This window comes from Balaenoptera physalus (assembly GCF_965194825.1).
Source record: "Balaenoptera physalus genome assembly, contig: HAP1_SCAFFOLD_690, whole genome shotgun sequence".
Taxonomy (NCBI): Eukaryota; Metazoa; Chordata; class Mammalia; order Artiodactyla; family Balaenopteridae; genus Balaenoptera; species Balaenoptera physalus.
In genome coordinates this window covers 71,642-86,335 of record NW_028126069.1, presented here as the reverse complement: position 1 = coordinate 86,335, position 14,694 = coordinate 71,642, and the positions used below count along the sequence as shown (strand labels likewise).

At 37.6% G+C, this 14,694-nt stretch overlaps 1 protein-coding gene and 1 pseudogene across 5 annotated transcripts in view; one reads left to right on the top strand and one right to left on the bottom strand.

Annotated features, from left to right (window-relative positions):
• Window positions 1-14,694, bottom strand: part of LOC309653615 (ELKS/Rab6-interacting/CAST family member 1-like) — a 159,305-nt pseudogene that overhangs the window by 79,920 nt on the left and 64,691 nt on the right. Inside the window, exons 5-6 of the transcript XR_014268826.1 lie at window positions 12,149-12,304; window positions 7,626-7,795 (exon numbers count right to left, since the gene is read on the bottom strand). The product of XR_014268826.1 is annotated as an ELKS/Rab6-interacting/CAST family member 1-like (transcript). The remainder of the gene's footprint in view (window positions 1-7,625; window positions 7,796-12,148; window positions 12,305-14,694) is intronic.
• Window positions 1-14,694, top strand: part of LOC309653614 (ELKS/Rab6-interacting/CAST family member 1-like) — a 119,660-nt gene that overhangs the window by 89,916 nt on the left and 15,050 nt on the right. The gene's annotated exons all lie outside the window — the stretch shown is intronic.

Sequence of the window (14,694 nt, the reverse complement as noted above, 5' to 3'; positions counted from 1 at the left end):
GGCCTCATATTGCTGCTTCTTTACCAAAAGTACCCAGATGCCCCAGCTGCACTTTTACGTTAGATCCCTGACTCTGCTAAGTGACCTGGAAATGGGCCTGCACTAACCACTCATAGATACCCGCATGCCGATTTGAGGGAATGTCAGGTATGAGACCCACAAGAACTGGTGACTTAAAAAGGTAAAGAATGAAAACTCCTGTTATAAACATACAAACCTTTGGTGTTACTGCAGTGGGAAATGCAGGTTTTGATATTAAAAATATTTCATATCACAAATATTAGCCACAGAAACTACCCAAGCCCACAGTCTAATTACTAAGTGATCTTTTCAATTCAAATCACCTGTGTACACTTTTTCTTGATCTGCTTTTTCATGCAATGCAGAATTTAAATGGGCTAGTCTGGAGAGCTGAGATAAAAATAACCACAAAAACTACTTTGCTACTACTAGATTAATTGCTCTGAATTCTACACTGATCTTTTGGTTTGGTGTGAACTAAATTCAGAGTATAATTTTGCGTGAGGTCCGTATTTTGCAAACCACAAAAAACATATTCAGGAAAACCCCTCACAGACTAGCAGGACACACAGTCATCACCCTAACACCATTCTTGGCAGGAGGAATAAGACCTTTTTTATTCACATTAACCGAGCTGGAGGAACAGCATCTAACCAGCTTGCCAAGCATCAAGGTCTGTGGCAAACAGGTTATGCCAACTTCAACAAAATCAGAAGGTTTTTCCTCCACAAGACTTTCTCTACCAAAGGACATGAACAGAAAAATGCCTACCTTGCTGTTTTCGCCTTTTACTTCTGACCACAAAAGTATTAATTATCTCAACCCATCTTAACCTTCTTTTGTTTTACATCAATAAACAGATCTACCTACGAGCACATTAGCACTAGTAACTGCATGCCAGTGACAAGGGCATGTTTCCTATAATTCCTCTTTTGCAATTATATGACTCACTGCCTTTCTAACTCTCTGACCACACCTTTTCAGTTTTCTTCACTGGATCCGCTGTCATTTCCCCCTCTTTACATCTCACTCGATACAACCTTCCTCGGGAGAAACCAATTCATCCCTAAGGCTTTAGCCACTACCCCCATCATGACAGCTTCCTAATATTTATTCCTAGCCTATTCCTAGCCCCAACCAGTTCTAAAAACCTGAGATTCTAACAAAAGTTTCTGCTTTCACTGAATATTTAGTTTAGAATGAGCTTTTTTTGTTTTAATCTTTTCTTTTAAAGGACCTTTAAAGATCACCTAATGTGGTCACACATAAATGTAAGTTAAATCTGAGTACTGTCTACTATATTATTTTCTGCATTTTTCCTGTATTTCATAAAATTTTTTTTTAATTTATGTATTTATTTATTTGGCTGTGTTGGGTCTTTGTTGTTGCGCGTGGGCTTTTTTTCAGTTGCGGCAAGCGGGGGCTACTCTTAGTTGCGGTACGCGGGCTTCTCATTGCGGTGGAGTCTCTTGTTGCGGAGCACGGGCTCTAGGCGCGTAGGGCTTCAGTAGTTGTGGCACATGGGCTCAGTAGCTGTGGCTCACGGGATCTAGAGCGCAGGCTCAGTAGTTGTGGCGCAGGGGCTTAGTTGCTCTGCGGCATGTGGGATCTTCCTGGACCAGGGCTCGAACCCGTGTCCCCTGCTTTGGCAGGCGGATTCTTAACCACTGCGCCACCAGGGAAGTCCCCATAAACTTTTAAAAAGGTAAATAATCTGAACTACTCCTAATTTTAAAGCTGAGGAAATCAAAGCCGAAACTAAGTGACTTGCCGAAGATCACTAAGTATAATTTCCTATCACCACATCTCCCACTGTTCCCATCTAGAAAGGAGGATGACTGAAGGGCGTTGGGTCATGAGGCTGAGAGTGTACACAAGCAGACCTTTTTAAAAGGCTATTTCAACTGCACTGAGTTCTGTCTGACATCCCAACAAAAGGTTGAAGAGCTCAGAGAAACTTGCAAAAGGCCACAGGCAGAGATGTGTCATTCAACAGTGCACAGTTTATCTGTACAAAGGTGGGGAGAGGGCTACAAAGTTATCATCTAAAAAAACCAGTGGTGATATTTTAAACCCACTGATATTTAATATTCACCTCCAAATTCAGATGAGAACTTCATAATTTAAAAAATCTATTCTAGCCACATTAAACATCTATTCTAACCTTAGGAAGGTGGTATTATTATTATTCTCAGTGACAGATGAGAAAATGGAGGATTACAGAGGTAAAATAACTCATCCAAGGTCACATAACTAATAAATGTAGAAGGCTATTTCAAGCCTAGGTCTGACTCCAAAGCCCATGCTTTGACCACAGTGCTACTAAATCCAGACCACCTCTGTGAAGGTCAACCGATTAAAGGAGATGTTCATAAAACTGGAGCAATTCCATAGATACTATACACTGTACACTGCCCAACACAAAAGGACCTCATTCCATGGACCCTGAACAGGAAAAACACCAGGTCTTTTCCCACATCCCGTTTTTCCTTCAAGAATTTTAAAATTAAAAAACAAAAACAAAAAACTCCTGAATCCATGTTCTTTTTCATATGTGCTTAATTTTGTGATTTGAGAGCTGGATGAAAGTCTAGGGTAGCTTCAGAGAGGAGGATGAGATCGATAAAGAGCAATTATAGGGGGCCTCCCTGGTGGCGCAGTGGTTAAGAATCCTCCTGCCAATGCAGGAGACACAGGATCGAGCCCTGGTCTGGGAAGATCCCACATGCCGCAGAGCAACTAAGCCCGTGCGCCACAACTACTGAGCCTGTGCTCTAGAGCCTGCGAGCCACAACTAATGAGCCCGCGTACCACAACTACTAAAGCCTGCAAGCCTAGAGCCTGTGCTCTGCAACAAGAGAAGCCGCCGCAATGCGAAGCCTGTGCACCACAACAAAGAGTAGCCCTCGCTCGCCGCAACTAGAGAAAGCCCACGCGCAGCAACGAAGACCTAATGCAGCCAAAAATAAATAAATAAAATTATTTTTTTAAAAAAGAGCAATTATAGGAACAGAAAGATAGCAATTATAGAAATAGGTGAGAACTTTCAAAGAGCTGGTTCAAACTGTCTTTTATGGGATCCAACAGGAGAAAGCTGCTTTGGAAAAAGTGAGCCTTGTCAAGTGTCACCAGAGTAATTTAAGAAAAAATAGCAAATCCTGATAAACAGGCATATAACATACATATAATCACCCCAAATTCAAAAGGAAGTTAGCTTTTCTACTGTTATCTTTTAGAATGAGACCCTTATATTTGAGCAGTAGTCCTAATAACTTACAGGGGTAATTGCTGAAACTCAGTTAGTCCTAAAAACAAATATAAAAACCATCCAACCAAAGCAGTCTTGAGGCAAAAAAATGGAGCTGGAGGAATCAGATTCCCTGACTTCAGACTATACTACAAAGCTACAGTAATCAAGACAATATGGTACTGGCACAAAAACAGAAACATAGATCAATGGAACAAGATAGAAAGCCCAGAGATTAACCCACGCACCTATGGTCAACTAATCTATGACAAAGGAGGCAAAGATATCCAATGGAGAAAAGACAGTCTCTTCAATAAGTGGTGCTGGGAAAACTGGACAGCTACATGTAAAAGAATGAAATTAGAATACTCCCTAACACCATACACAAAAATAAACTCAAAATGGATTAGAGACCTAAATATAAGACTGGACACTATAAAATTCTTAGAGGAAAACATAGGAAGAACACTGTTTGACATAAATCACAGCAAGATCTTTTTTGATCCACCTCCTAGAGTAATGGAAATAAAAACAAAAATAAACAAGTGGGACCTAATGAAACTTCAAAGCTTTTGCACAGCAAAGGAAACCATAAACAAGACCAAAAGACAACCCTCAGAATGGGAGAAAATATTTGCAAATGAATCAACGGACAAAGGATTAATCTCCAAAATATATAAACAGCTCATTCAGCTCAATATCAAAGAAACAAACACCCCAATCCAAAAATGGGCAGAAGACCTAAATAGACATTTCTCCAAAGAAGACATACAGACGGCCACGAAGCACATGAAAAGATGCTCAACATCACTAATTATTAGAGAAATGCAAATCAAAACTACAATGAGGTATCACCTCACTCCTGTTAGAATGGGCATCATCAGAAAATCTACAAACAACAAATGCTGGAGAGGGTGTGGAGAAAAGGGAACCCTCTTGCACTGTTGGTGGGAATGTAAATTGACACAGCCACTATGGAGAACAATATGGAGGTTCCTTAAAAAACTAAAAATAGAATTACCATATGACCCAGCAATCCCACTACTGGGCATATACCCAGAGAAAACCGTAATTCAAAAAGACACATGCACCCGAATGTTCATTGCAGCACTATTTACAATAGCCAGGTCATGGAAGCAACCTAAATGCCCATCAACAGACGAATGGATAAAGAAGTTGTGGTACATATATACAATGGAATATTACTCAGCCATAAAAAGGAACGAAATTGAGTCATTTGTTGAGACGTGGATGGATCTGGAGACTGTCATACAGAGTGAAGTAAGTCAGAAAGAGAAAAACAAATATCGTATATTAATGCATGTATGTGGAACCTAGAAAAATGGTACAGATGAGCCAGTTTGCAGGGCAGAAGTTGAGACACAGGTGTAGAGAATGGACATATGGACACCAAGGGGGGAAAACTGCGGTGAGATGGGGATGGTGGTGTGCTGAATTGGGCGATTGGGATTGACATGTATACACTGATGTGTATAAAATTGATGCCTAATAAGAACCTGCAGTATAAAAAAAAACAAACAAAACAACTAATACTAAACTTTCATTGGGTTATTTGTATGGAAATATGTTAATATAAATGTTTCAGACATTACATGAAATTTCTAAAAATCTTATATTTGTATTTGTATGGAAATATGTATGGAAATATGTTACTATAAATGTTTCAGACATTACATGAAATTTCTAAAAATCTTATATGTTCTGGTATAATGTTATAAGTAATAATCCTAGTTATTACTTTAAAATGTATATCTCAGAAATAACTAATTTTCTTGTCAACTGCATTATTATGAACTTTCATCAAATCTTTAACTGTGGTCATTTTTAAGTCTTTTGTCATTTACAGACAGTTCTGGGTGTACTCTGATGATTTTGCAAATATGTTCCTATAAAAGGGTTTCATCTTCAAGAAATTCATGGAAAAGACTCTGACAAGTACAGGTTTCTGGTAACTGACTGTACTGCTGAACTGAGTGAATAAGCATTTTCAGAACTCTAATGAAAAACTGATGAACTCATAAAAGTGCTAACAAAAGATCAAGATGAAATAAAAAATTAATTACATGGGACTGAGTGAACTGATGAGGATGAGTATAATTTTTGTGACTTTCTGTCTGAATTTAAAAAAAAAAAAATCCCACAAGGACTCAGAGGCAAAGAATATACAAATCAACTTTCACTGCAAAGTAAAGGATCTGTTACAGTGGAGGATTACTGGACTGAATGTCAATATTATGACATAGTATGAGTGTGTTTCATGTTTGGTAATTGCAATCATTGTTGCTTTTGTTGTGGTCATCCATGTACAATGCTTGGTGTCAGTCTATTTATCTCTTGTAAAAATAAAATACAGTGTGTGTGTGTGAAAAAAAAAATTAAGTTGTTTTCTACAAAGAAAGAAATTATCTTTTCTTAGCAAAAATTTTAGGGGGAACCTTTCAAATTAAAAACAAATTCAGAACTAAAAAAAAAAAAAAAAAAAAAAAACCATCCAAGAATGACCACAAATACAGTCTTTGTTCTCTATGGTACAAGAAACCAATCCCAAGCCCATCTGTGTGAGACCTAGCTAATAAGAACACTATTTCAGAGGGGGGTACAAAGAGAAGGATGGGTTGCCAAGGGGAAGAAGTCATCTATTAGACTGTGACAAGCTTTTAAGTGTTTGCATTATCATTAACCAACTGCCTGGTTCCCTGGTTCCCACACCTGCCACCTCCATCCAAAACTATCACAGCAGCACTGGGCAACAGGCTCAGCTCCAAAACACTGGCGCCCTCTTCTGACCCTTTTGTAGTACTGCATTCATACCAGGCACTGATGTGAAAATCTCTAATAAAGCCACAAATTAATAAATTTGCAGCTAACATTTTCCAGATAATTCTGTATTTGCAATTCCCTGAATAAACCTTAATTTAGCTTGATAAAAATGTCAAATAGCAGACCTTCTACATAAAATTTATGCCAATGAAAAGAAAAGCAACAACGTTCTCTTACCGTTTTAACAGTTTACATATATTAGCTGATAGTATTACAAGAATTAGAAGGATGCCAATAACTGACAGACAAAGACCTTACTATGTGCCAGGCACTAGGAGTGAATAAATTAGTTTAATGCTAACAACCTAATGAGGCAGGAACTCCTCTTCATCTTACAGGTGTAAAACGAGGCACAATGAACTTAAGTAATGTGCCCAGGACCCTGCACCTGGTAGCAAGTGGTAAAACTGAAGTTCACACTCAGTAACTGTGACTCCAGAGCCAGAGCCTTATCTACCCCAAAATATCCCTCTGAGGTATCATGATAAAAAGAAACGTGATCAAAATAGAAAAAGTATAAGTTGTAAGGAAAATTATAAATACATCATCCATATCTCTCATTTTCAACAAAATCCCTAACTGTAAAAAAATAAAATACTACATGAAACATTTTGGTCATTTTCCCATTCCTCCTCGCTTGAAGATTCTGAACTTCTGGGTCTAAGATGTTTTTATGCCTGCTTTTTACTACCCATTCCTTTCTTCATTACACTATACCTTTATTTATCTATTATCTTGTTCTTTAAAAGAAAAGAAAAAATTAATCCATACTATATGCTTTATTTTTCTTCTATACAGCAGAACTGCTTACCTATTCCTACCTAAATTCCCTATTTCATTGAGATCTTTAGAAAATATTTTCCTTAAGACAGTAAATCCAAATAGCATCATCAATTCCTTCTCATTGCAAATATGATAGATTCTCATCTGCCTGGAATTATTTAGTGTGTTCCTACCTCTAATCAAGGCTGGCAGACTAGATAATCTTCTAATATTTCTAAAAATGCTAACTTTATTTTCAAACAGGACATGAAGGCACATGTCTAATAATCTGCAGTTCAAAACAAGATTTATCTCAAACATTTCTAGATTCCACAGTTTGCCTACTTAAAGCTATTCATAATACCAAAAATTAAGGACACTTAATAACCCAACACAGGCTGACCAAGCTCACTCCCATTCATGACTGAAAGAGTTACCACAGGTGAAAACAAATGCTTTTACAACTATCGTTTCATTTCATAACATTAGTTTAAAGTCTACTTAGAAGCACAGACTTAGTCAAAGTCTGAAGTATCAAAAACATATATTAACTGCACCGGTTTAATTTGTTAGATACAAGAACAATAGAAACAAGATGGTTATAGTTTAGTACTATAACTGACCACATCGCTAAAGAATCCATCACAACATTATTCATAGCTCCCGTATCTCAACACAACAAGAAGTGCACAGGTAATACACAAGAATAGGTGCCAAGGAATGGGCTCCGTGCAAATCCCACAACTCCTTTTACCTCGTTCTGCAGGATGGCAGCCCTCGAGGCTCCTTAGCAGTCAAGGACTCCTTCAGCACTTCAATGTGCTGCTTGCTGTCTGAGAACTGGTTGGTGAGTGTTTCTAGCTTTGTCTGTAGGGCTAGTAGTTCTGTGTCCTTTCTGGACAGCTCCTGCTTCACCTGACCAATCTAGAGAAGAAGAAAAAGCAGTGTAAGGAAAAAAGAAATAAAACCACCACCTCTGATCTGGATCTTTGACAGATCCACGTCAAGATATACAGCATTAACTTTATGACAGGACACAATTCATCTTTTTGCACCATCTAATCTTAGCTGACCACCCCCCCACACACACAAAAAAACCAAAGCTTATTCAACTAATAGCAAAATTTCCAGTTTTCATTTATTGTCTCCCCTAAACTTTTGAAATCCATTAGAAAAGGAATGGAAGAAGAAAAATCCCAATTCACTTAGATGACTATGAGACAGCACAGTAAGCATCTGAACACGACTAAAGCAGTTTTCATCTTATTAAGTCATAAGAAACTTCAAATCATACAGCAGGATTAGTGTAGATGGAATACAGAAAGAAAAAAGAAACTTCCTACTATTGCTATTTAAACTCAAAAGCTGCAATTTATTTTTTCATTGTTTTTTTTTTCATTCTCAAATGAAAGTGTACGTAAAGTCCTTCTTAAAAAGCCACTTTAGTGTTATAAGGCATTATAAACATGTGCTTTCTAAAAATTATATAATTTTGAGGAGTTAGGGGTACTGACCTAAAAGAAAGATTCCACCTACAAAGTTATATTACCTACAACATGTCATATCAACTAAATGGATAAAAGTATATAACCTAAATAAAGAACGCATAAAATCTCATTCTCTAAGAATCTACATGTGTAATCAAATTTGAATTACTCTGACAGAGTAATCCATAAATCAACAGGTGCCACTCACTCTCCCATAAATTTTTCTCATCTTAACTTAGAAAACATTTAACATCAAACATCTCCTTTACATTTCTACCGTGTTTCTAAGAATTTTTACTCTTTTATTCTAAATGTAAGCCAAATTAACAGAAATCATATCTGTTTTTACATTGTATCTACTGCCTAAGCAAGGTAGCTATGCACTAAAATATAGACTCTTGGAAGTATAAATTTCACAAGAAGTCAGTAATCTCAGTACCACTGATGAAACGAAAAATACTTTTTAAAAAGTTGAATGTATCTGAAGTATTTTGACTGAAATAATCTTAGGCATAAGGGACAAAGTTTTTGAGAACAATTTCCCATGAGAAAGTATGAAATAAATTTTACTGTAATTAAAATTACTTTTAAGGAGGACTAAAAATAAACTTATAATTTACTGTTCTGTTTCATCAGGAAGACAAGCATTTTTCTCATATGCATGAAATCTCTACTTACAAATAGAATATTCATTCATTCAACAAACATTTCTGTGTGCTCACTGTATGCAAAATACTCGCAGCTGCTAAGGACATCACTGGAAGATAGCTGTAAACAGCAGCTACTTCCATCCTGTAACACAGATACGTACCCAGGAGCTGCCACATACTGTAATGGTGTAGCATCTTTCATGACATCCCTTTACCAACATCCCACCCCTAACAAACAGAATGCACTAAAAACGCACTTGTGGTATGAATGAATAGTCAGGAGAAACGTTCAAAATGTTCTCACCTCATCAGCTAAAGAACTATGGCTTAAAGATTACTCAAATTTCCAGCTACCTCTAGACCATGTGATCAAAAATAAATATAAAATCTCAGTTTCCTCATCATCTGCATTACTAAATAATCCTCAAATAATGCTATACTGACCATAAAGACTGAGAAAAAGAAGAAAATATCCTAAATAGAAGAGTTTAGAAGCACAAATTTTCCTTAAAAGTTAGGAGCATAAGGCTTTTGCAGTCAATCCCATGTGAGAACGAACGAGTGTGTCTTCTTGGGTAACTACCTCTCTAAGCCTTGGTTTCCTAATCAGTAAGATGGAGAAGGCAAACCAGTGCCACTGTACTGCGTACAGATTAAACCAAAAAAGTGTATAGAATGTTTAGCCTGTTGTTCGACACAAAAAGAAATTAATACTACTAGCTGAGGAAAAAAAAGTTATAGATCAACTTCTCCTCTAGACAATACATGGTTACAACAAACCAAATTGGACCCTTTTAGACAAAATATCTCACTTTTCTATCTATACTATAAAGTGGTCCATAAATAGCAAACACACTAAATTAGCACAAGTGGTTTTTTTTTTTTTTTCTTTTAATGCTGCATTCCAGTCTTATCCTACTGTAATTTTCAGAAGCAGTTTTTTTCCTGACACTTGTGAGACAAATGCGTGCACAGCCTAGTATAGGGCAGTGGAGTGCAGAGCTTACCAGCACAGGTTCTGGAACCAAATGGCTTGTGTAAAAATCAAACTCTGCCTCTTACTAACTGTGCTTCCTGAGCACCACTGTGTTACCTCAGTTTCCTTATCCATAAATTGGGTTGAGAATATACCTACCTTAGTAGGTTATAAAATGCTTATAATAAGTACTCAAGTGTCAGCTATTTTATTATAATCATTTTATCACAGTTTGAAATGGAATTTCAAGTTCTCTAGACAGATGATTGAGCTACTGAATAGATTTAGAGACTTTAAGTTTCATGCTACTTCTAACTGACCAGATAACTAAATAAGCTAATCACTTCTATACATCTGTTCCAAAGACAGTAAAATTTGTTGCAAAATCACCTATCGGGGACTTAAAGATGATGTCTACATATGAAGGTAAAGCACTTCACTCAAGAAATCAGACTCAAATAAACCCTGGGTGATGGACCTAGAACATCTGCACATTCTTTGTACCTAAGAAGAGAAAGAGACCATTCACATAAATCGACAAGTTTCTGGTTAACAGGAAAGGAGTCGAGAAAAAACAGCTTTGAAGCACCATCCACACAGTGACAAAGCAACAATAAAAAACCAGGGACAGGGCTTCCAGAGCACATGAGGGCTCGCTGCACACAGGGTGGCACGTGGGTCAAACCGGTGAACAGGAGTCAGTTAAAGAGCAGAGCAGGCTGGTTAGCGCTAGTCCCGGGCAAAGCTGCCGACCACAGAGTGAAAGTGCGAGCACCCAGAGCCAGAGCAGCAGGGTCCCACTGTGGGATCACTGCACGCAAAGGGTAAATCTTTCGGCAAAGACCTCTGCCTGAAGACCAGCCGCTCTCTTTTTCAGCTCCTCCCCTTGAGCCTCTTTCGAATTTAGCTCCTCCTTCAGTTGCTCTACCTGTCACGACATTGTTATTCTTTTTCACTCATGTGTCAACTTAGGTCTTCTTATTATCTGCTTTTGAGCCAGAGCAGTAACTGGAAATAACAATAACTCATAGAACACAATCAAATCTGTTCCCCTAATTTCCTCTTCAAAGGACCCTAGATGGGCTCACTATTTTCACAGGGTAATGGACTGAAATGTGCTAATCAGCAAATGGGAAGCAGAGATGATATTTTATTTTGTTCTCAAGTTAGAATGATAAATCAAAACTAACAGAAAGTTGGATATGTGAATTTTTAAGTTCTAAAAGTTACATGAAATTGGCCGTAGTCATTGATAACAGATTCTTAAAATAACAGAGGAATATTCTACTGACTTATATGCAGGTATGGGTATCACAGAAAGAAGCCAGAAACTGTATCATTAAAGGAACAGTTTTCACTTCTGAGAAATTAGGGAACTAACACAATTGGGATATGGGGGGCAGGGGGAGGGGGAGGAACACTTATTTTCTAGCTAATATTTTATAATTGAAATTACGATCTTTAAAACACCACAGACCTGATAAACTGATAACTGTAATAAACTAAGTCCTCCAATTTGCCTAAAATAGTTTATAGGATCAAAATAAATGCCTTTGGCTCTAAAGAAGGAATACTGTGACTGAGGTTATAATACAGACTGATATGTCTCAGCGATGCCTATCCTACTGTACATACACCCCAAGTGCACGTAGGAAACAATAAACCTGATACACATGGGTCTTCTCCAAGGGAGAGCGCAAAGGGCTTTCCTTTAGGGAACTGTGTTTGAAGGGAAAACACGATTTTATTTAAGCTATTTCAGGAAAAAAAAGGGGAGGTGGATTCAGTCTCTTAGGCTGAATTTGACTTCTAAATTTGTTCACAAGACATAGAGAATGCCATGTTTCATATAGTGAGAAAAACTCATCTGGATGTAATCCTACTAATCGCCTCAGAAGTACTGGTAGACATGAAATGTTAAACTGTGATAATACACACTTAGCCTCATACAAGTAATTTTCTTTGAAGTGAAATTTGAAGTAACTATACAACATCAGTAATTCTGACTTTAATTCTGGGAAAGTTCTATCTGAAAGAATTACGGTACAAGTATTCTTCCCTGAAGCCTGATAAAACAGCGTGAGGTCCATCATCACTAAAGAAGTAGGAACATGCATCAATTTTTCAAACCCCATTTAAAAATTACGGTATCACACACCATGACCTTGTTTTTCATAAATTTAGAATGGCTCCGATAGACCTCCATTTGCCTCATTTCTTCCTCTCGTTCTTCAGTACTCAAAGCCCCGTTCGATTTCAGCATCTGAATCTCCTCTTCCAAGTCTCAGAGCCCACGCTCCATAGAGGAAATTTTTGAATCCTGAGGACAAAGGAAGATTTAGACATTAAAGGATTCGCAAAAAGTCAGAGAGGTTGCACAAGTCTGTCTTTACAGATGTGAAATTGAATAAAGATAAACAAATATGCAGAAATATTGCAATTGGTGCCTTGCTTCTAAAATATATCCTTCATGGCCATATGGTGGAGAGGAGGAGGACTGAGATCTATAGTATGATTTTTCCTCTATCCTTTCCTCCGCACCCTTTTGATTAAAATTGAGAGTATTAACTACAGAAGTAGAAGCAATCGAAAACTAGTTGAAGTTTCTAAGTACTTTATGGTCAACAAACTTCTAGTGAAAACATCTGTAATATTAACAGTAAAACCTTTTCTAGCTATAATATTTTATCGTTTTACTTGACCCCCCTAAAAGGCTTATTTCTGCCCCCAAAGGAGTGGGGAAAAGAGTAAGAAGGTTTCAAAGATTTACACAATAATGCGTATAACCGTTATCTACAATAATAAAGATCTGATAACGTCCCACTGCAGAAAAACAAAGGGATGAATAATTACGTTAACAGTTACACTTTATCACACAGTGGTCCCGCCTTTTCCACAGTTTTACTTTCCGTGGTTCTGCTTTCTGTGGTTTCAGTTACCTGAGGTCAACTACAGTCAGAAAACATCAAATGGAAAATTCCAGAAAAAAACAATTCAGAAGTTTTAAACTGTGCACCGCTGTTCCAATCAACATGATGAACTCTCACACCATCCCATTCTGTCCCACCGGAACGTGAATCATCCCTTTGTCCAGTGTACCCGCGCCCGTTAGGCACTCACAGCAGCCATCTCGGTTATCAGATGGACAGTCCTGGCATCACAGTGCTTGTGTTCAAGTGACCATTTTTACGTGACAGTATTTTATTTAATACCGTCCCCAAAGCACAAGAGTAGTATGCTGGCAATTCAGATTTGACAAAGAGAAGCCGTAAGGTGCTTCTTTTAAGTGAAGAGGTGGAAGTTCTCACTAAGAGAAAAAATCATATGCTGAGGTTGCTAAGATCTACAGTCAGAATGAATCTTCCAGCAGTGAAATTGGGATGAAGGAAAAAGAAATTCGTGCCAGTTTTGCTGTTGCACCTCAAACTGCAAAAGTTACGGCTACAGTGCATGACAAGTGCTTAGTTTAGATGAAGAAGGCATTAGATTTGTGCAGTAAGATACTGAGAGAGAGAGAGAATGAGACCTATTCACATAACTTCCATTACAGCATACTGTTATAACTGTTCTATTTTACTATTAATTACTGTTGTTAATCCCTTACACATTGTGCCTAATTTATAAAATTAATCATAGGTATGTATAGAAAAAAACATAGTATATATAGGCTTTGGTACCATCTGTGGTTTCAGGCATCCACTGAGGGTCATGGAACCTATCCCCTGCAGATAAGAGGAGGCTACTTACTGCATTAGTAATCTTACTTATTCGCTATACTTCACCATGCATTTCAAATATCTCATAATGATTTCTAAAAAGAAACGTCACTGTCCTTGTAAATCAGCATCACCACGAATATCACCTCCTAGTACAACATCCGTCTATACTCATTTTCTTGGTTTTGTCTGTCACAGTATCCAGTTTATCCCCAGATTACTTTAGATGTCATCAATTACAGAAAAACTCCTACAAAGAATAGATACTTTTACATCTATAGTTGCATATGCTTATTCACCTAAGAAGTAAAGACCTTAAAGAGCATAAATTCAGTATAGCTTTATTTTATTTGGAAGTTTAGAGAAACCATTCCTTTAGGAAGAAATTTTGAGACTGACTTCCTCTTTTCACTTTACCTCAAGCCTGTCTTGACTGACCTTCCTTGTTATCTGAGAGTATGCCGATAAGAGTTAAAGGATTTATCATGAGACACTTACAGCTAGCTATTTTTAGGTTCGCGGGAGAGGCGAGGGCTGTACTCCTCTGACTTGCATTGCATTACCTTTAAAAATAACACAACGAAAATTTTCTTTTACAAATCTATTCAAATGAAACTTACATTTGGTTCAAAATTAAACATATTAAATTAACACAATCAGAGACACTCTAAACCTAAACCAGGATTTTGATTTACTCGTTTAAAACTATCCCGGCCCATGAAGAATAAACAAATAAACGGCTTCAAATGCACTATCTGAAAATCCCAACACAGACAGAGAGGCAGCTCTTGACCAAATCAGACACTCACTATCAAATCATGCACCATAAAATCTGCACCTAAAAAGGGACCATAACTGCAGCTCTGAAAGCCATGAGGCAGAAAAAGAACCTGCCAGGCTACTTTCTGGGATGAGGCCAGAAAATTAACGCCTGATATGTTGGACTAGTTGTAGCACCGACCAGTACTCAGGCTGGGTTTATCTGAGGACAGCC